This window comes from Canis lupus, chromosome 9 (assembly GCF_011100685.1).
Source record: "Canis lupus familiaris isolate Mischka breed German Shepherd chromosome 9, alternate assembly UU_Cfam_GSD_1.0, whole genome shotgun sequence".
Taxonomy (NCBI): Eukaryota; Metazoa; Chordata; class Mammalia; order Carnivora; family Canidae; genus Canis; species Canis lupus.
The window spans coordinates 20,413,503-20,435,934 of NC_049230.1; the positions used below are offsets into that span (position 1 = coordinate 20,413,503).

The 22,432-nt window shown below is 42.1% G+C and overlaps 1 protein-coding gene across 2 annotated transcripts in view; it reads left to right on the top strand.

Annotated features, from left to right (window-relative positions):
• Positions 1–439: 439 nt before the first annotated feature.
• STAT3 (signal transducer and activator of transcription 3) overlaps positions 440–22,432 on the top strand; it is a 75,159-nt gene continuing 53,166 nt past the window's right edge. For both annotated transcript variants that reach the window (XM_038547288.1, XM_038547289.1), the window contains exon 1: positions 440–659. The gene's annotated coding sequence lies outside the window, so the exon portion shown is untranslated. The remainder of the gene's footprint in view (positions 660–22,432) is intronic.

Genomic DNA, 22,432 nt, shown 5'->3' on the forward strand with positions numbered 1-22,432 from the left:
CCTCGCCCCCACGTGGTGCCAAGAGCTGGGAAAAGGGAGAGCGGGCAGGAGAGAGCCGCATCAGGGGCATTTAAAGTGTCCTGACGTCACGCATTGCCAGGAACTCAGCTGAGTTTTCAGCAGGACATTCCGGTCATCTTCCCTCCCTCCCCCCGGGCTTCTGTGCCCAAGGCCGCCGCTCCTCTCCTGCTGTGGCGGAGGGAGGGGCACTAAGCGCTCGGAACAGCCAGCACTGGGGCGTTCCCAGCCCAATATTGGCCCCGCCCTTTCCCCCAGAGGCTCTCCTCATTGGCCGGTGGGTGGGGCCTCGGGTGTACAGTATATGCATCAGTGCCCTGGGTGGCCGGGAAACCTGGCCGTCTCATGAATTATGCAGAAGCGGCGTGTCCCTGCCAGGCTGGGGCTGGGCGGGGATTGGCTGGAGGGGCTGTAATTCAGCGGTTTCCGGAGCTGCCGCGGCGTAGACAGGGAGGGGGGAGTCTGGGGTTCCGACGTCGCCGCGGAGCGAGCGAGCCCGAACCGGATCCTTGACGAGCTCCCCTGCTCCGCGCTCTCTCTCCGCTTCTGCCCGGAGAGGCCCCGCGGCCTGAGGGAGCCCCGCGGCCCGCACCCCGGCGCAAGTGCAGCCCCGGCCTGTCGGGCCTGAGCCCGAGAAACAGGTGAAGGGGGTGAAGGGTGGGGCCGCCCCCCCCACCGGCCCCCAGGCCCGGGGACCCCGGGTGGGGGGTGCCAGAGGGTCCAGGAGCTTCTGCCTTGTGTGGGGGAGTTGTGGATGGAAACTTGAGTGGGGCAGGGGGGAGGAATACGTGGAGATGGGAGCGTCAATCAGGAGACAAGTCCCGGGATGACAGGAGCGGGCCTCTGAAGGGACAGGGGGCGCTGGAAGGAAGTTTCGTTCTTTGGAGAAAGGGCAGACTCCGAGGGAGAGGGAAAATGGGGTTAAGGAGGAGGACTATGGGGCGAGGACACTCTAGGGTGGGGGTGGCAGGAGTGAGGGACAGCCCCCCGACTTCCTGCTCCCTGAGGCTCTGGGGACGTTCCGGCCTCAGGAGCAACTGTCACGCCGGCGGAGATCACGGGGGATCAAGGGGTGGGGGTTTGGGAAAGAGCTTTCTCTGCGCTCCCCGGCGGCTGCCGGCTGAGCCAATTCCTCGGCCTTGCTCTGTGCCCTCTCCTTTAGGAGCCAGCCTGCCCCTCCAGAAGTAGGAATAGGTGTCTTCCCCCTACAGCCCCACAGGCTGGTTGGTTGTGGGTCGGATTATTGCATAAGAATCAAGTTTCCTGTAGGGAAATTGACAGTCTTGTACTCTTTAAATTCCTTCCCGGCTTTTTTTTTTTCTCCCTAGATTAAAAACCCTGCTTCCCTCCTCCCCTTCTGAAAACAAAGCAAAATACCAAAATACCCCCCCCCCCCCAAGCCAGTTCTAGGGAGAAATAAGCCTCTTTCTTCCTTGACATTGTTCTTTTATAGACACCTGGTAAACTTGGCCAGAAGATAAATAATTGAGTCCTTGCGTTTACTGGATTGTGGTGTTGCTTAATTGCATAGGACAGAATGAACCAATCGCGAGTGGGAGTTTTCTGTCTTGGAGCCAAGATCTTGGGTAAACGCAGAGGGAAACAAAGACAGGCTGGCCTTGGCAAAGCCATGTGTGCAAACTTTACCTGTGATTGGGGGGTGTGGTTGGGCTTAAGTTAGCAAAATTCAAACCCTCATCCAAGTTGCTTTTTTCTTATTTAGTGCATATCTTTCTCTGTTACATCAGGTGAGTGTGTGGTATGGACACACTTTTTTTTTAAGTTAAAAATGTACATAATGTGTCTCTGCTGGTTTTTATCGGGTGTGGATCTACAGGCTATGTTCTGTGTATGGGTTGTAACTTTTTGGCTGCTGTGCTGATAATGCTCTGGTTGGAATAAATCAGAACTATAAATCATCTCAATCTTTTTTTTTTTCATCTCAATCTTTTATATGTGAATTTAGACTGTGTTATGACTTGATTCAGCCAAATTTCTGTTTTATATTAAATATGTCTGTGTTCCTTGAGCCAACACATTTATTTCCTTGTTATATGTGCCAGACTGGAGTACTAGCAGAATTTTTGCTCAGACATTTATTTGCATAGTGAGATGGGGAAATCTGGAAAACCAAAAAAAAATAAAAATAAAAAAAAGTATATATTGGGAGGTTGATCTTGAAGTCTATATATTTGTTAGTGAATCTTCCACGGAAAACGACTAGCAAATTCACGATTTTTAAAATTTCTGTATATAGTACTTTTGGGAAGGATAACTATTTAGAAATATCCACAGCTATGACTTGCGGTACAAAGGGTAGGTAGTTCACATGACATTAACCCCATTTTATAGATAGGGGAACTGAGGCCCAAGGAACAAAGCACTTGCCCAAGGCAGTGGAGTGCCATAGTGTTAGAACTTGTACCTTTGGTGTAGTTTGTTATTTTGACCTAACTATATTAAGTATTAGGTATTGGTTTACAGTGAGTGAGTGTAGACCCTGCTGGGAAAAGCGTCACTGAAATTCTAACATATATCTGGACAGTGAAATATCACCAACAGGCTGCTAAGACTCCTACAGAGAGAGCCAATAAACAGATGCAAAAAGAAGTAGAAATAGGGTTTGCCTAGGTTATTTTTCCATCTTCTGTGTCTAACGTGGGAAGTCACAAACTTTTTAGTCCGCATGACTTTTCATCAGAATTTAGCTATTTGCTAATGGAGGGAGATAAAAATGCCCTTTAATCCAGAGTGCCTTGTGGCTTCACCAGTGATCATTTGTGTCTCAAGAAAGTTGCTTTCTCCTGCTTGCCTCTACTTGTCTTGACTTTCAGATGTGAGTTGGGGCAGAGGTAGTGACCATCGCAGATGCTGAGGCCAGCACCTTTCTACCTTACAGTTTCCTCAGAGATGGTGTACAGGTCAACAAATATTTACTTTTTGCAACGTTGTGAAAGTTGCCATGAAGAATCAGAGGCTTTGTTCACAGCACTTGCAGACCACTAAGGGGACTTGATAAATGCTTTATCCCTATAGTGCAACATGTCCTCAAAGAGATGGTGAGTCGTTAAGGCTGTGCTCTCCAACAAAGAAGCTATTATATATTAAAATATGGATAGCACAGCTATAGAACATTTCCGCTATCCTGAAAGTTCTATTGGATAGTGCTGCACTAAGTGCTACCGGTCTTCAGAGGAAGGAGAGGTTATGAGACCTGGAATGGTCTAGGAAGTCTTCTTGCCAAAGGTGAGATTTGATCTGAGTCCCAAATAATAGTTGGAATTTGATAGGTGTAAAGAGCTTGGGGTGAGGAGGTATGATGGTACAGTAGGAACAAAATCCTGGTAGATTAGGAAGGTGAGTAGGGGAGGAATGTTTGCTTGTTAGAGGCCTCATTGAATGCCAGATCACAGAATTCCAGATTCTGTCCTTTTAAAGATTTTTGAGGTCAAGTATTAGTGTTTAATTATGGAGTGCCTATTAGTGTAGGGCATGTTCCTGGCATTGGTTAATTTGTACAAAGTAGATCAGTGCACATGGCCTCTGCCCTAGGGGAGTTGTCTTTGGGGCTGAGCTTATAAATTGGGCCAGACCCAAAGAGAGGTGTTCTGACTTATTACCAGATTTGTGTGTTTAAGTGCAGAAATGCCTTTTAGGATTTTTAATTGGCTGTAAATAGCCACTTACATTTTATGTCTTCCATATTTGAACAGTTGTACTATAACTTTTGGGTCATTCATAAAACCACCAAAAGAGCAATTGAGGGACATCCCCAAATCTTGAAGGAGTCCTGGTGTTCTGGAGCAGCCTTGGTGAGATCCAGCAGGATGACACTGAATGGCTGTTTCAGTCTTTGTTGGCTATAGTGAAAAAAATTAATATCACCATTACACATTTGTTACTAGGAACCTTGGCTTACTATGGTGCACTTTAGTCAAGATGGCCAGATGGTACTTTGGTGGTCAGTTGTTAGAAATGTCTCTAGTTTTAAAAGGAATAGTGTGTGGAAGAATGAATTTCTGTTCTGCTTAGTTCTCACTTGTCATGTTAAGATTATTGTAACTCTTAAGTCAGATAAGGCAAACATTTCATTTTGTTTTGCTTTAATTTATTTATTTATTATCAGCAAACATTTTATGCTGAGAGCTGATTACTGTGCTAGGCAGTATCCAAGGATAATGAAATATGGTTCCTATTTTCACAGAACTAGAGGTGTTATGCGGACCAAGGTATGTGTTGCTTTACACAGGGCAGAGGAGGTGACAGGATAAATGGTTTGAATCTCTCTCTCTCTCTCTCTCTTTTTTTTTTTAAAGATTTTATTTATTTATTCATGAGAGACACAGAGAGAGAGAGAGAGAGAGAGGCAGAGACAAAGGCAGAAGGAGAAGCAGGCTCCATGCAGGAAGCCTGATGTGGGGCTCAATCCTGGGACTCCAGGATCATGCCCTGAGCCAAAGGCAGATGCTCAACTGCTGAGCCACTCAGGCATCCCAGTGGTTTAAATCTCATGCTCTGGAGTCAGACAGGTCTGGGATCAGATCCTGAATCTGCTACTTCCTCTTCAGAACCTGAATCTCAGTTTCTTATCTGTAAAAGTAGAGGATAACAGTGCCTATCTCTGAGGCCCATTAAAGATTCAATGAGATAAAAGAGGTAAAATGCTTAGCATAATGCATGGCACACAGGAAGAACTCAGTAAATCTAAGTTCTTATTAAATGCCCCAGGAAAAGAGATTAATTGTCTTCAGGAGTGAGAAAAAGGCTTTATTACAGAGGGCCTTTATTACTTCGAACACCTATGAACAGCATTTTGTAGGATGAATAGGAATTCTGACAAAGTTGAGTGGTGAACAGTTGCTTACAGGGCCAAGAAACATGAATGTGCAGAGGCTTAAAACAGCAGAGTGTGTCCAGGGAGCTACAAGTAGAAGTTTTTTTTTAAAGATTTTATTCATTTATTCATGAGAGACACACAGAGAGAGACAGAGACATAGGCAGAGGGAGAACTAGGTTCCCCACAGGGAGCCCAATGTGGGACTTGCTCCCAGGACCCCGGGATCACGCCCTGAGCTGAAGGCAGATGCTCAACCACTGAGGTGTCCCTAGAAGTGGAAGTTCTTAATTTAGGAGGACTGAACTGAGGGGAGAGGAAGCTGCTGAGCCATGGCTCTTACCTCTTCTCTTAATTATTCTTTTCACATATCATTAAAAGTAAGTTGTTTTGTCCTACTTACAAAAGAAATATTTGCTGTTACAAAAAATTTAAATTTGTAGAACATAAACTATGTGTATTTTATGTATATCTTGTTAATAGTTTGGTATGTATTTCTCCAGATTTTTTTGTACCCTTTTCTATTTACCAATTTATCTGGGACATATTTATTGCAAATTTCTTTTTAATAGCCTAATAAAAGAACAAGAAGAAAAGCAAATCTGCCCCCCTAGAATACAGTAAGTTTTGGATTATCTAGCTTTTCTTTCTGCTACCCTCATCTATAAGAATAATGACTCTTCTAATCAGTGAACTTTTGCCTGACCTGATTTTTTTTTTTTTTAACTACATTGGAAAAGGAACCTATTTTGAGCATTTATAAGGTAACATTGTAGCGTCGAAACTCTTAGGCTGTGTATTGGAGGGTTTCATGATCCAACATTGCTATAGGAGGTGAAAGATCAGGCTATGAGGTCAGACTCCTTGGACTTTAATCCCAAATCCAAGGACCCCTGGGTGGCTCAGTGGTTGAGTGCCTCCCTTCAGCCCAGGGTGTGATCCTGGAGTCCCAGGATCGAGTCCCACATCAGGCTCCCTGCATGGAGCCTACTTCTCCCTCTGCCTGTGTCTCTGCCTCTCTCATGAATAAATAAAATTAAAATAAAAATTAAAATAAAATAAAAAAAAACAAATCCAGTGCCTCTTAGACTTTGGGTCAGTTGCTTTAACTTCTCTGGGCTTCAGTTTCTCTAGCCATAAAACATAGATACCAGGTTTCATTGTAGGGAAGTTGTGAGGATTAAGCAAAACAATGTGTGTATATATATATGTGTATATGTTTGTTTCTTTATAGTATAGTAGGCTCTATGCCCAATATGGGGCTTGAACTCACAAACTGTAGATCAAGGGTCGCATGCTCTACTGGCTGAGCCAGTCAGGTGTCCCGCAAGATAATATATTTAAAGTACTTTACACAGTGCCTGGCAGATAGCTAAAATTTGAGTGCTAATAATTAATATCATTAAAATATCTACCTACAAAGGCAAGTTATGATTCATGGTAGCCATTAATGAACCAAAGGAAAGAAGGAGTAATTGGGAGATTCTAACTAATAGGAAAAAAAACTAAATGAATAGGGACCAGGGGGATTTACATTGTGGTGGAGGAGATGGAGGCTGTCACGTAAAAGGAATAGGCAAATCGTAAATTCCTGTCTACATGAAGGTCCCTGTGATAGGTCTCTTTGCATCTTCCAAAGCCTATGATTGTGGGCTATTTAAGTAATATTTAACACATTTTTAAAAAGATTTTATTTATTCATGAGACACACACACACACACACACAGAGAGAGAGAGAGAGAGAGAGAGGCAGAGACACAGGCAGAGGGAGAAGCAGGCTCAGTGCAGGGAGCCTGATGTGGGACTCGATCCCTGGACTCCAGCATCATGCCCTGGGCATGAAGGCAGACTCTAAACCACTGAGCCACCCAGGGATCCCTATTTCACACATTAAAAATGTATTACACTTAGGAATTTGAACAGTCCCTTAGAGGTCTTCATAACACTAAAACTGGAGGTGATGTTGAAGGTTTGAGGGGTAGAGGAGTCAGACACGGAAGGTGGGGGTGTGGCATATCCCAAGTAGAATGAATGACCTATCTGAGGCTAGGAGGTGGTTTGTCCCTTCACATCTGTGTGTGTGTGTGTGTGTGTGTGTGTGTGTGTGTGTATTTAAGTGCATCTGTTTTCACCAGAGGAGTAGAGCTTTATTTTCTTATCCTGTAACTTTCCTTTGCAAACGCATCTGTATTCAAAATAGCCTTGCGGTTAAGAAGAACCACTCAGCTTCTCCCTGAAACGGGTTTTCTCACACTGACTCTTCAGTTTGGGATCCGAGAAGCCAGGAAAGAAAGGCCCCCCAGTTGCATCTAGTCCGTATGTGGGGCAGGAGGAAGCCAGCAGAGCTTGAAAGAGAAAGTAAACCTTCTGGTAAATAAATGGCTTCCTTATTGTGGAGGAGGAGCACAAATTATTAGGGGGATGTTTGGGTAGTTTTTGTAAAAGCCATTTCTGAAAACTGATTTAGATTAGCGAAGGTGAGCTCAATTGAGGAAAACCCTGCCCAGTCTGGTGTTAACCACCTGTTTTCCCGCTTTGTTGATTGATTTTATTAGTTTTCGGTATCCTGACCACTCATTCTGGTTTTGAGAAATGGCAATTTGAGTCTGAATTTGAGCACCTGCTTAAGTGAAAGCTTCCTAAAATGCATATTTTTCACATCTTTTCTAATGTTAATTTTGTTTTGTAGTTTAGCAGACACTTTTTCTGGCAGAGTGAAAAACATTAGACTTTCCTTCTTTGTCCTCCCCTACTCTCCCCACTAGGGTAATCCTCAAAACCCCAAAGACCTATGTTAGCTGTGTAATTACCTCTCTAATAAACCAAACAGTGCAATATCGCATCGAGTTAGCATTAAAATAGTCAGCCTTTGAATTCTTTTCTACTTGTGGTTTAGACATGATAAATATTTAATCTCAGACTGATTTTGTCTGGCAAATCAGTTTGGAATTTGGGTTCCTTCTTAATCAATATGTTTAGGGAAAGCAAATTTATTGAAATGTTAACCAAAATAAAACATAATTAGGATGGTACCTGTCTTATGCATTGGGCCAAGTGGAATAATTGAAGCATTCTGGAGCCAAATAGCTAGCTAGCTAGCTAGCTTGCTTGCTTTCTTTCTTTCTTTCTTTCTTTCTTTCTTTTTTTCTTATTATTTTTAAAAGATTATTTATTTGAGAGAGAGAGAGAGAGAGAGAGGAGGAGCAGTAGAGGGAGAGGGACAAGCAGACTCAAGAGCCCTAGGTGGGTGGGGCTCCATCTCAGGACCCTGAGATTATGACCTGAGCCGAAACCGGCACCACACGGGTACCCTCCCCCTCTTTTATTTTTTTTTTTAACATGTATTCGCATTCTATTTAATTTGGAAACTCCTGGGTGTTTTTTTGTTTTTGGTCTTTTTTAAGAGAAGGAGAGAGAGAGAGAATCCCAAGCAGGCCCCTCACCCAGCACCGACCTCACAACCCTGAGATCATGACCCGAGCTGAAATCAAGAGTCAGACGCTCAACTGACTAAGCCACCCAGACGCCCCACAAATCTCAATATTTATTCTTAATTCTATGTGTTATTGTCCCTTTGCACTGAAGCGTGTAAATAAGAGTGGATTGTAAGGGAGCCAAAGCACGTGGGGACACTTTAAGGTCCACATAATTGTCTTGGAGAATATTGGGTTCATGGAACTGTCTGAAATTCCTGTTTCTCAGTGTACCGCTGTGGTGCCAAATGTTGATAGTGGACAAGGTTGTGCCTGTTGGGGGGGTAGAGGGATGGGGTGGTGTGTTTATGGGAACTCTGTACTTTCTGCTCAGTTGTGCTTTGAACCTAAAACTGCGGTAAAAAGTAAAGCCTATTAGTTAAAATCCTATTTCTGCAGAAAAATCCAAGGTGTCCTGTGTGATTCCATAGGCTTCTGCCTCAGTTTACCCTAAGCTTTCCAGTGAGAGTACCGTTCTTATATACCCAGTGAGAATATCTCCTGAGGAAGGGAGAATGAAGCTGGAGGTGGGAGTTAGAGACCCACACCATACAGCCTGGATTAAACTACTTCCCCTTTCCTGAGGAAAGATGAATGCTAGCTGGTCTCAACCACAGATTTGCTGCAAGAGTATATCAGTTTTGTTTTTCAGTTCCAGACTCCAGTTTTCTTTATGGTAAAAGCAATATTTTAGAAAAAAAAAAAAAAAAAGAAAGAAAGAAAGAAAAAGTTTAATCAGTACCAAAAGGTTTGTAGTAAATGGAGAGTTTTCTTTTCACCTTATTCTCTGAACTTTTCCCAGGGACAGCTAGTTATCCATTTCTTATTTTTTTTCAAAGTGATTTCATTTGTATACATGCAAATATACTATTTCTTTTTCCCTTCCCTAAAAATGTAGTACATTATACACATATCAAAAGGTATCTTACTTTTTGTCACTTTGTTTATCTTAGTAAACACTCCACGTGAATATGTTTATGTCTGTCTCATGTTTGTTTGTTTTTAAGATTTTATTTTTAAGTAATCTCTACATTCAATGTGGAGCTTGAACTCATTACCCGAGATCAAGAGTCGCACACTCTTCTGAGCCAGCCAGGCACACCTGTCTCGTGTTTTTAAGATGTACATAGTATTCTGGACTATGGATGCTATAATTTATTTTGATTTTTTTTTTTTTTTTAGATTTTTTTTTTAAGTACAGTCTACCCCTCCCCCATGTGGGACTCAAACTCATGATCCCAAGATCAAGAGTCACATGCTTTACTGGCTAAGTGAGCCAGGTGCCCCCCCCCTTTTTTAAAGATTATATGTATTTATTCATGAGAGACACACACACACACAGAGGTAGAGACACAGGCAGAGAGAGAAGCAGGCTCCATGCACGGAGCCCGATGTGGGACTCAATCCCAGGACTCCAGATCACGCCCTGGACCAAAGATAGGCCCTTAACCACTGAGCCACCCAGGGATCCCCCTCTTTTAAAAAAAATTAATAATTTATTTAATCTAATGATAGCCATAGACCATAGAATCTAAGACAGAAAACAATGTTGTGGTAAATATTCTCATATTTGTCTTTAGGCACATATGAATAAATCTGTACATCTATACTTTAAATGTTGTAACCATCAAATGCATACTGTTTAGAAATGTAGCTTTTCAGTTAACAGAGAACACATTCTTCTGAAACTTTAATTTTGGGGAGAAGTCTAGCTATGTCATTAAATGAAACTCCAATCTGTCACTTGGGCAGATAGGAATATTGCCTTTACTTCCTTACCTTTACCCTGTGCCTGCCCCCATTCAATTTTTTTGAAAGCTTGCTGTTCATATTACCTATGATGTTAGGGCCCAGTTTCCATTAATTTCAACTGTTCCAGTCCTAAAACAACATGCCATTTTGTGTCCTTGAGCAAGTGGGGCAGAAGCTGTGTTTTGATTTTTGTATTGTTCCCTTGGATGGGCTGCTCATTGATGCTTCAGTTTAAATTTATAGAAGCAGTTCTCAAGAGTATTGCCAACAGACCCCTCAGGGCCCTGAGACCTTTCACAGGGTGTCTTTGATATCAAAATTACTTCCATAATGTTATTTGTATCTTTTACTTAGTTGTCATTTACACTTAATGCTAGTTATTGTATGTAGTGTACTCACAGAAGGAAAAAATGACTTTACTTAAGAATGTCCATGACACAACAGTAAACAATATTAATTTCATTTCCCTTTCAACTCTGGAGGATGTGCCTTTTTTGATATCCTGTGATGAAATGGGAGGTAGGCATAAAGCACTTCTGCTGCACACAGAAGTATGATGGTTGTCTCAGGGAAGAGATCTTGTGGGAACATTTCAGTTACAATTTCAAACTAGCTGCCTTTTTTTTTTTTTTTTTTTAATGAAACACCATCTTTACTCTGAAAGAATGACAGACCAACTGGTATGCTGGTAGACATTTTCTCACAAATGAAAGAAGGGAAGCCATCTCTTCAAGGAAAACAACTGGCAATCTTTGTTGCCAATGATAAAATTTAAGCTTTTGAGGGAAAATAAATTTTGAGTTTGACAGTTTTTCCATATTAAACTTTTTAAATGATAAAACAAATGTTTTTTTTAATAGTTTATAATGAAATGTGTTGGTATTTGAAAGGTCTGTGTGTCTCTGAAGTAGTGTTTTCCAAATGATTAATGTACAACATTACTAAATCATGTTTGGGAAAACATTCTACTCAAAATGCAGGATAGGGGCACCTGAATAGCTCAGTCTGTTGAGTGTTTGCCTTCTACGCAGGTTGTGATCCCACAGTTCTGGGATAGAGCCCTGGGAGCCCTGTGTCAGGCTCCCTGCTTGACAGGAAGCCTGCTTCTCCCACTCGCTCTGCCCTTCTCCCTCTCCCTCTGCCATTCCCATCACTTCTACTCTCTGACTCTGTCAAATGGATTTAAAAAAAAAAAAACAAAATCCAAAACCCCAAAAGCAGAATAGACTAATGGATCTCAGTGCAGCTGAGTATGAAAAGTTAGTTGAGATCCAACAGCATGCAATCTACATTGCATCTAATCTTTAAGAAACTACCACTTGTTGAATTTTGGTGTGATGTTAAGGAATATCCAAAATTATCTGTAAAGGCTATTAAGATAACCTTCATTTTCCAATTGGTGTTAGATCAAGTTTTCTTCATTCACTTCTATCAAAGCTATATACTGCAACAGATTGAATGCAAAAGCAAATATGAGAATCCAGCTGTCTTCTATTAAGCTGGATATTAGAGAAATTTCCAAAACTTTTACAGTGTCACTCTCCACTAATTTTTTTGGTTTTGGAAAATAGTTATTTTTCCACAGAAATGTTATTTATGTTAATATATAACTGGTTTAGGGGTAGCCCCGGTGGCACAGCGGTTTAGCACCGCCTGCAGCCCAGGGCGTGATCCTGGAGACCCTGGATCAAGTCCCACATCAGGCTCTCTGCGTGGAGCCTGCTTCTCCCTCTGCCTGTGTCTCTGCCTCTCTCTCTGTGTGTCTCTATGAATAAATAAATAAAGTTTAAAAAAATATATATAACTGGTTTATTATTTTTAATGAATATTTTTTAAATTTCTATTTTAAATTCTAATATAATAAATATTAGTAGATATAACCTTCATAAACAAAAGTTCTTTAAGGTCCTTATTTTTAAAGATATAAAGGAGTCCTGAGACCAAAAAGTTTAAGAACTACTAGTCTAAAGATTTTAATACAAGAACCCCCAGGATAAAAAAAAAAAAAAAAAGAACCCCCAGGATACTTGTTTAAAACAAAAAGAAGATTCTATGGTTTTGACCCAGAGAGTCTGATTTTAGTAGATCTAGGGTCATTTTAACAAGCAATCAGGTATTCTCAAACAGATGATCCTTGGCTTGAGATATGCTGCTTTAAAGAACCATAAGCTATGAAGTCTTTTTTTCTTTTTTTCTTTTTTTAAAGATATTTATTTATTCATGAGAGACACAGAGAGAAAGAGAGAGAGAGAGTGAGAGAGAGAGGCAGAGACACAGGCAGAGGGAGAAGCAGGCTCCATGCAAGGAGCCCGATGCGGGAGTCGAACCTGGGAATCCGGGATCACACCCTGAGCCAAAGGCAGGCGCTCAAACACTGAGCCACTCAGGCATCCCAATATAAAGTCTTTTTTCGGATTAACAAAGTCATGTCTACAGGGTTCATAAATCGTTGTTGTTCTGGAGATAAAGGTAAATGGTAGGCATATAGTTTACTAAGGAAAAATGCTTTGGAGATCCTTCCTTCCTATTTATTTATCTTTTTAAAGATTTTAAGTAATCTCTACACCCAATGTGGGGTTTGAACTCACAACCCCAAGATCAAGAGTTGTATGCTCAGGTGCCTGGCATACAAGAGCAATATGCTCTTAATCTCAGGGCCCCTAGATATTTCTTTTTATTCTGTTTATTCTTCTTAGCATTTATGGACCTTAATATTAATCAGATGTGGATTATGACTATCAAAAGAATCATGATTTTACCAGATTAATATTCAGCCTTGTTTTATTGACAGATAATAAACGAACATATTAAGACAGTTTTTGACTGCTTTGATTAATTTCAGAGATATCTATTTCAGACATGACATGTCTTTTTAAAATATTACTTATTGAAGATTTTAACTTATTTAATTATTTTAGAGAGTGAGCACAAGCAAGGGGAAGGGCAGAGGGGGAGGGAGAGAGACAAGCAGACTCCAGAGCCCCACATGGGATAGGGCTCAGTCTCACGCCCCTGAGATCATGACCCGAGGCAAAATCAAGAGTTGAACACTTAACTTACTGAGCCACCCTTTCAAACTTGTCTTTATAATAAAGTTAGCTTTCATTTATTACATGTAACATAAGTAAAATTCTTATCTTCCTTTCTTTAAAAAAAATATTTTATTTATTTATTCATGAGAGATACAGAAGAGAGGCAGAGGGAGAAACAGGCTCCCCACAGGGAATCCAATGTGGGACTCGATCCTGGGACTCTGGGATCACGCCCTGAGCTGAAGGCAGATGCTAAACCACTGAGCCACCCAAGCATCCTTCCTTTCTTCTTATAATTGCTTATATAACCAATTCAAAGAGGAATTTACTTGTCAGAAATCACACAGTATAGGTAAGACTTAAAAAGATAATTTTTAAAAAAGATTTTATTTATTCATGAGAGATACAGAGAGAGAGAGGCAGGGACCTAGGCAGAGGGAGAAGCAGGCTCCATGTAGGGAACCCAATGTGGGACTTGATCCTGGGACCCCAGGATCACGCCATGAGCCGAAGGCAGACACTTAACTGCTGAGCCACCCAGGTGTCCCTGGAAAGGTAAATTGATTCTACTAGCCTGGGAATTTGAAGACTCCAAGTTTGTGTTCTGGCCATACCATTATCATTGTGATCACGTAACATTTCTGTCCTTATCTGTAAAATGGGAACAACAACCTATTGATAGAATTGTTACATACAGTATCTCAGCCCCCTCAGGGTTCTCTTTGGCTGAGTGATTAACTGGAAAACCCAATGTGAGTTCATGCTTCAGGCCGAAGCATGATGTGAGTCTAAGAATTTATTCTTTTTCTAAATCATGTCCACTACCTCACATTGTTGGATTATAATTTCATGAGTAGTTGTGCCTTTTCATAAGTTCTTTTATTTTTTTAAAGATTTATTTATTTATTTATTTATTTAGACAGAGAGAGAGAGAGAGAGAGAGAGAAGCAGAGACACAGGCAGAGGGAGAAGCAGGCTCCGTGCTGAGAGCCTGACTGGGACTCGATCCCGGGACTCCAGGATTGCACCCTGGGCCAAAGGCAGGCGCTAAACCACTGAGCCACCCAGGGATCCCCAAGTTCTTTTATTTTTTTAAAGATTTTATTTATTTATTCATGACAGAGAGAGAGAGAGAGGCAGAGACACAGGTATAGGGAGAAGCAGGCTCCATGCAGGGAGCCTGATGTGGGACTCTATCCCGAGTCTCCAGGATTACACCCCGGCTCAAGGCAGCGCTAAACCACTGGGCCACTGGGGCTGCCCAATAAATTCTTATTTGGACGCTAATGGATAAGATCAGCTCTTTTCTGAGTGCTTATATTACAAAACTATGATGTACATGAGGTGACTTATTTTTCCAAGTATTCATTTTGAGAAGACTTAATAGAAAAGCTTTTTTTTTTTTTTTAAGATTTTATGTATTTATTCATGAGAGACGCACACAGAGAGAGGCAGAGACACGGGCAGAGGGTGAAGCAGGCTCCATGCAGGGAGGTCGACGCGGGACTTGATCCCGGGTCCCCAGGATCAGGCCCTGGGTGGAAGGCAGCCCCAAACCACTTAGCCACCCGTGCTGCCCTAGAAAAGTTTTTTTTTTTTTTTAATTTTTATTTATTTATGATAGTCACAGAGACAGAGAGAGAGAGGCAGAGACACAGGCAGAGGGAGAAGCAGGCTCCATGCACCGGGAGCCCGACGTGGGATTCGATCCCGAGTCTCCAGGATCGCGCCCTGGGCCAAAGGCAGGCGCCAAACCGCTGCGCCACCCAGGGAACCCGAAAAGGTTTTTTTTAAATGGGGAGATAGCCTAAATAAAATTTAAGCTTTGTAGGTCAGATTTATCTTTAAAAATCCTTTTCATAAAGTTCAACTCATATATCTTAAAAATTAATGGATTATATACATTATATATACATTTTTTTTTTTTTAAAGAGAGAGAGCATGTACACAGGGGTGGAGGGGAGGAGCAGAAGGAGGGAGAGAGAGAATCTTAAGCAGACGCCATGCCCAGTGCAGAGGCCAACTCAGGGCTCAATCTCATGACCCTGAGATCATGACCTAAGCTGAAATCAAGAGATGCATATTAACTGACTGAACCACTCAGGCACCCCTATAGACTATATATATATTTTTAGAGCCATTTTAGGTTCATAGGAAAATTGAGCAGAAAGTATAGAGTTCCCATATACCCTCTCCTGTCTCTCCTCACAGTTTCTCCGATTATTAACATCTTGCTTTGGAATAATACATTTGTTACTATTGATAAGCCAGTATATATATTTTAAATCTCTACACCAGATGTGGGGCTCAAACTCATGACCCTGAGATCAAGAGTCACATGTTCCACTGACTGAGCCAGCCAGGTGTGCCATGAGCCAATATTAATACATTATTATTAACTAAAGCCCCCAGTTAATACTATAGTTCACCTTGTTGTATATTCTATGGATTTTGACAAATGTATGAGGACATATATCCACCATAAAATAGCAAAGAGCCTGATGCAACTCTAGGATCATGACCTGAGCCAAAGGCAGAAGCTTAACAGCTTGACTGACTGAGCCACCCAGGTGTCCCTCCCCCTAAATTTAATTTTCAGATTCTCCTGGGTCTAGATGGGGCTGGCCTGAGGACTATAGTCCAGAGTATGGATTTTTTTTTTAAAGATTTTATTTATTTATTTATGAGAGAGAGAGAGAAAAGGCTCCATGCAGGGAGCCCAACGCAGGACTCCTGGTCTCCAGGATCACACCCCGGGCTGAAGGCGGTGCTAAACCACTGGGCCACTGGGGCGGCCCCAGAGTATGGATTTAAATACTGATCTTTATTTTTAGAGTGATCTCTCTACCCTTACATATAATGTGCTAGATAGAGTGTTGATTCTTCTCTAAGACCTGAAAATTTCTGGGGATCCCTGGGTGGCTCAGTGGTTTAGCGCCTGCCTTTGGCCCAGGGTGTGATCCAGGAGTCCCAGGATCAAGTCCCACATCAGGCTCCCTGCATGGGGCCTGCTTCTCCCTCTGCCTGTGTCTCTGTGTCTCTCATGAATAAATAAATAAAATCCTAACATTTCTGACCCTAGGTAGATTGGGATAGTGGAGAAATACTGGAGGTTTCTAAATCTTTTTCAGGAGAAGAATCACTATTTTTGGAGGTCATTTTTTCTAGGGCCCTTTTTAATTGCCTTTTTTTTTTTTTTTTTGGTATATATCAGATTAAGGGATGAAAGTAAAAAGATACTATTCCAGGGGGTCTTTTCTTCTAAGGAGAAAAGTAACAAGAGCGGTTTGAGTGCTTTTGTGATCTCCTTGGTGGATTTGTCTTGGGGTTCAGAAACATTAACCCAATTTAAGTGGTATTGGATTCAGTTGAACGCCTTTTTTTCTTAAAAAACCCTCTTGGCTTCTGTGGCAACATATTCAGCCTGACTGGTCTTTCCTAGTTTCCTTTCCTGATTCATCCTCTACCTGAACACTAATGTTTGAAGGCCCTTAGGCTTCTAGGGCTTTCTTTTCCTTCCTTTTTCTAGATTCTATCCTCATTACCTGGCTTTAAACATCATTTCCATTCTGGTGATTATCAAGGGTGTGCCTCCAGCCCAGGCTTCTCCAGGCTCCCAATTCCTGTGTCCTGCTGCTTACTTGACATTTATTCTTGGGCAACTTTGTAGTTGTTTCCTGTTTGTCTTATCTAAAATGTAACTCTTAAACTTTCTCACCACAGGCTTGTGCCATTCCCCCCACCCAGTTTTCCCCATCTAAGTAAATGGCATCATCGTCTAACCAAACATCTGGAATAGCCCTCATTCACCTCTGCTTTTCTTCAAATCATCTTCACATACTTTTAGTGCTACCTCTAAAGTGTTCTTAAATTCCTGTTCCTGTCTCATTCTCACTTCTGTTCTAGCTCTGTGGTAGACTAGATACACTGAAAACCCTCTTCTGGAAAACACCAAGAAATGTTGTATAAACTGAGCTTTTAAGAAAGTTGGGGAAATCTTCAGAGCCAAAATCAAATGGCACCTCACCCAAAAGAAAGAGAAGACACCCACTTAGAATGCTGAGAGTGTGGCATTTACCTATCTTTTTGCCAAGGATTTTTAAAAAATAATTTATTTATTAGAGAGAGGGCACGTAAGCCAGGAAAGGAGAAGGAAAGGGAGAGGGAATCTCAAGCAGGTTCCACAGAGTATAGATCAACGCAGAGCTCGACCTCACCACCCCAAGATCATGATTTGATCAAGACTTGGATGCTCGGGATCCCTGGGTGGCGCAGTGGTTTAGCGCCTGCCTTTGGCCCAGGGCGCGATCCTGGAGACCCGGGATCGAATCCCACGTCAGGCTCCCGGTGCATGGAGCCTGCTTCTCCCTCTGCCTGTGTCTCTGCCTCTCTCTCTCTCTCTGTGTGACTATCATAAATAAATAAAAATTAAAAAAAAAAAAAAAAAAGACTTGGATGCTCAACTGGCTGAGCTACCCAACTGCCCCTTTACTAAAGGTCTTAAGTTTAAAGGACACTCTAGGCAGGAGTCCAGGCCTTTGGTCTTGGTGAGGAGTTGGAGCCGCCAATTCTCCTAAAGAATTCCTAGGTATAGGCCTGCCCATTTTAACATTTGAATTTGAATTTGCACTATCTTTTTGGTCCTGGAAACTACAAGCTGAGATTTTAACATCAAAAGGTCTGTTTTCCTTTATTTTTTAAAAATTATATTTAAATTCAGTTAATTAACATATCATGTATTATTGGTTTCAGAGGTAGAGGTCAGTGACTCATTAGTCATATAATACCCAGTGCTCATTATATCACATGCCCTCCTTAATGCCCATCACCCAGTTACCCCATATCCCCACGCCCCTCCCCTCCAGCGACCTCCAGTTTGTTTCCTGTGATTAAGAGTCTCTTATGATTTGTCTCCCTCTCTGATTTTGCCTTATTTTTTTCCCCTCTGTTTTCTTTTAGAAGCCAGGACAAATAGTTACTTCCTCCAAGATGACTTCCCTAACTATCTAAAGTTTGCCATCCTGATCTCAGTCACATACTATCCTGTCATCTTTACTGTTCTTATCATAAGCGGTAATTACTTCCTTATTTACTTGTCTGTTTTCCTCCCTGTCTCAAGGAGCCAGAGACCTGTCCTGTTCACCACTCCATAGCTTGCCCTTGGTTCCTGATGGAGTTTTTTTCTTTGCCCTTTTTTTTTTTTAAAGATTTTATTTATTTATTCATGAGAGACACGGGGGAGGGGGGGTGCAGAAACATAGGCAGAGGGAGACGCAGGCTCCATGCAGGGAGCCCGATATGGGACCCGATCCCAGGACTCCAGGATCATGCCCTGGGTCAAAGGCAGGCACCAAACCGCTGAGCCACCCAGGGAGCCCACTTTGCCTTTTTTTTTTTTTTTAAGATTTTATTTATTTATTTGAGAGAGAGAGAGAGCATGAGCAGGGGGAGGGGCAGAGGGAGGGGCAGACTAGCTACCAAGTAGGGAGCCTGTTGTGGGACCCCAGGATTGTGACCTGAGCCCAAGGCAGAAGTTTCACCGACTGAGCGACCCAGGCACCTCATATGTTTTTCTTTTCTGGATGAACAGATGGATGAGTGAGTCAAGTAAGGAGGTTCCTTCTGAGACAAGATAAAATGATGTGACCTAAATTTTCTATTGGTATTAGCCATTTCACTTAGAAAACACAATTAGGGATCCCTGGGTGGCGCAGCGGTTTAGCGCCTGCCTTTGGCCCAGGGTGCGATCCTGGAGATCCGGGATCGAATCCCACATCAGGCTCCCGGTGCATGGAGCCTGCTTCTCCCTCTGCCTGTGTCTCTGCCTCTCTCTCTCTCACTGTGTGCCTATCATGAATAAATAAAAATTAAAAAAAAAAAAAGAAAAAAAAAAAGAAAACACAATTATAGGGATCCCTGGGTAGTGCAGCGGTTTGGCGCCTGCCTTTGGCCCAGGGCGCGATCCTGGAGACCCGGGATCGAATCCCACGTCGGGCTCCCGGTGCATGGAGCCTGCTTCTCCCTCTGCCTGTGCCTCTGCCTCTCTCTCTCTCTCTGTGTGACTATCATAAATAAATAAAATTAAAAAAAAAAAAAAAAAGAAAACACAATTATAATTTTTATCCAAATAATGCATATAAACAATTTAGAAATTTAAGAATACTGAAAAACTTATATTGAAAACAACAGTCCTCTGTCTCACCCCTCCTTACTTCGAAGCATTGCTTCCCAGACTGCTACTTTTTGGCCACTGAGTTTTTTCTCTGGTCTTGACTTCCATGCTTCTCAGTAATATGTGCACACTGCTATTTTTGACCTCTTAGGATTGTAGAGACCATATAACTTCATGTTATCATTGGTGAGGATGTATTTCTTTCACCACCAGTTCCTTCCCATCCTTCACAATAGAGTAGTCATAAGTTTTAAGCCACTTTAGCTAAATACCAATCATGTATTTTATTTCAACAAAAGATTGTTCACTGGTAAGCCAAGAAGGGTACTATGGTTATGTTTCCTTTTATATACAAATACTTGTTTTTTTCCTGGAGTTAATACTTTTATTTTTAAAAACTTGTTTAGTTTTCTTATACCTATTGCCAACTTCCCCCAAGTATCCAGCAGGTTTCTCAAATGCCTGGCAGTTTCCTTCCAATGCTTAAAACACATTGGCAATCTAATGTTTATCTTCTCGACAGTCATCCCTACCCCCACTCCCTGTCCTGCTGCAGTCAAGGTCTCCTGTGTTGAATTTCCTCTTTCCCCCGATCTCATGTCTTCCTCTTTCTGGCTTTACTACATATGTTGAAGCACATATATCAGTAACATGTTATCAAGAAAAGGTGCATGGAAACTCAATTTTTTTGAATAGCTGAGTATCCGAATTATCTTTATTCTTTCTTCACACTTGAATGATCATTTGGGCATCGAATCATTTTTCATCATTTTGAAGGCATTTTGGCTCAATTATTGGCTTTAAATCCTTCAGTATTTGTATTGAAAGTCCAATGCTGGGACACCTAGGTGGCTCAGTGGGTTAAGTGTCCAACTCTTGATTTTGGCTCAGGTCATGCATGATCTCAGGGTCATGAGATGGAGCCCCGCATCGAGCTCCATGCTCAGTGTGGAGTCTGCTAGGGATTCTCTTCTTCTTCCCCTGCCTTCCACCTCACCCCCGATAAATAAGTAAATAAAATCTTTAAAAAAAAATCCAATGCCTTTCTGATTTCTGATCCTCTCCAAGAGACCTAATTCTTTTCTCTGGAAGCTTGTATAACTGTTAAAATTTCACAGGATGTGCCTTAGGATGAGTCAGTTTTCATTTATTGGATTGGGTAGATGGACCCCTTTCAGTCTGGAAAAGGAAGTTCTTATTCTTTGATAATTCCCACCTACTCTTTTTCCTTTCTCTTTTTCTGGAAATCTTCTTGGTCAGAAATTGGATCTTCTGGACATCAGAGTCTGCTTTCCTCTCTGCTTCTATTTTCCATCCTTTTTGTTCTGGAGTATATCCTAAAAGGCTTCCTTGACTCTTTTTTTTTTTTTAATTTTTATTTATTATTTATGATAGTCACACAGAGAGAGAGAGAGAGAGAGAGAGGCAGAGACACAGGCAGAGGGAGAAGCAGGCTCCATGCACCGGGAGCCCGACGTGGGATTCGATCCTGGGTCTCCAGGATCGCGCCCTGGGCCAAAGGCAGGCGCCAAACCGCTGCGCCACCCAGGGATCCCCTCCTTGACTCTTTTTTTAAAATATTTTATCTATTTATTCATAGAGACACAGAGAGAGAGAGAGAGAGAGAGAGAGAGAGAGAGAGAGGCAGAGGGAGAAGCAGGCTCCATGCAGGGAGCCTGACATGGGACTTGATCCCTGGTCTCCAGGATCACACCCCAGGCTGTAGGCAGCTCTAAACCGCTGCGCCACAAGGGCTGCCCTCTACTTAACTTTAAATTCTGGCTGCCATTTTCAATTTCAAGAGCGCTTTTTTACTTGTCATCTTCATCTTCATCTTCGTTTTTGTCCTAATCCTGTCTAATGCACGTAACTTGTTTCTCCGAGGATACTATTTATAGTTTTATGATATTTTTCTTTTCTTTTGTTTTGTTTTTTTAAGTAGGCTCCATGCCCAGCTTGGAGCCCAATCCTGGGCTTAAACTCATGACCCTGAGATCAAGACCTGAGCTGAGATCAAAAGTCAGTCTCTTGGGACTCTTGGGTGGTGTCTGCCTTTGGCTCAGGTTGTAATCCTGGGATGGGTCCTAGGACCGAGTTCTGCATCAGGCTCCCTGTAGGGAGCCTGCTTCTCCCTCTGCCTATGTCTCTGCCTCTCTGTATGTGTCTTTCATGAATAAATAAATACAATCTTAAAAAAAAAAAAGTCGATTTCTTAACTGACTGAGCCAATCAGACGCCCCTAGTATTGTGAATTTTTTTTTTTTTTTTTTTTAGTTTTTTGAAATTTTTATATGCTCCTAGTATTCTCTGATTCCAGGGTTCCTTTTCTAGTCTTTAGTCTCTCTAGTCTAGTCTCTCTTCCCTTCTCTCTCCCCTTCTCTCCCTGTCTCCCCCTCTCTCCCTTTCTCTCCCCTTCTCTCTCCCTGTCTCCACCTCTCTCCCTTTTCTCTCTCCTTCTCTCTCCCTCTCTCTCTCCCCTTCTCTTTCCCCTTCTCTTTCCCCTTCTCTCTCCCTTACTCTTCCCTTCCCTCTCCCCCTTTTTTCCCCTCTATGTTGGAGGTTTTCTTCCAAAGTGTAGTAATCCTTAGGAGCACCTGGCTGGCTTAGTTAGTAGAGCATGTGAGTCTTGATATGGGGGTTGTGAATTCAAGCCCCACATTGAGCTTAGAGCTTGCTTTAAAAAAAGAAAAGTGTAGTAGTTCTTATTTCTCAGTTCAAGTTGGTCTTTTGTGCTTGTTGGGCTTCACTGTGGGGTGTCTGGGGAAAGCCCTGGCTCCTGGGATTCTAGCATCTGATGTATGTAGCTTCTTTTTCTTCTTCTTCTTCTTTTTTTTTTTTTTTTTAAGATTTTATTTATTCATTCATAAGAGACACACAGAGACCTCAGGATCATGCCCCACCCCACCCCCCAAGCCAAAGGCAGCTGCCCAGGCATCCCTGTATGTAGCTTCTTATCTAATCTTTGTTGTTTTAGTTCACTGACTCTTGCTCTCAGCTGTGTTTGGTGTCCCCAAGTCTGTACTTGGCTTTCTCTAGACAATAGGTACTTTGTCTCCTACTAGGTTCAGAAAGAGATAGTTATCTGGGAAATCTCAATCATACAGATTTTTCAACAAGTTCTCTTATTTTCAGCCAAACCTTTCATCCCTGA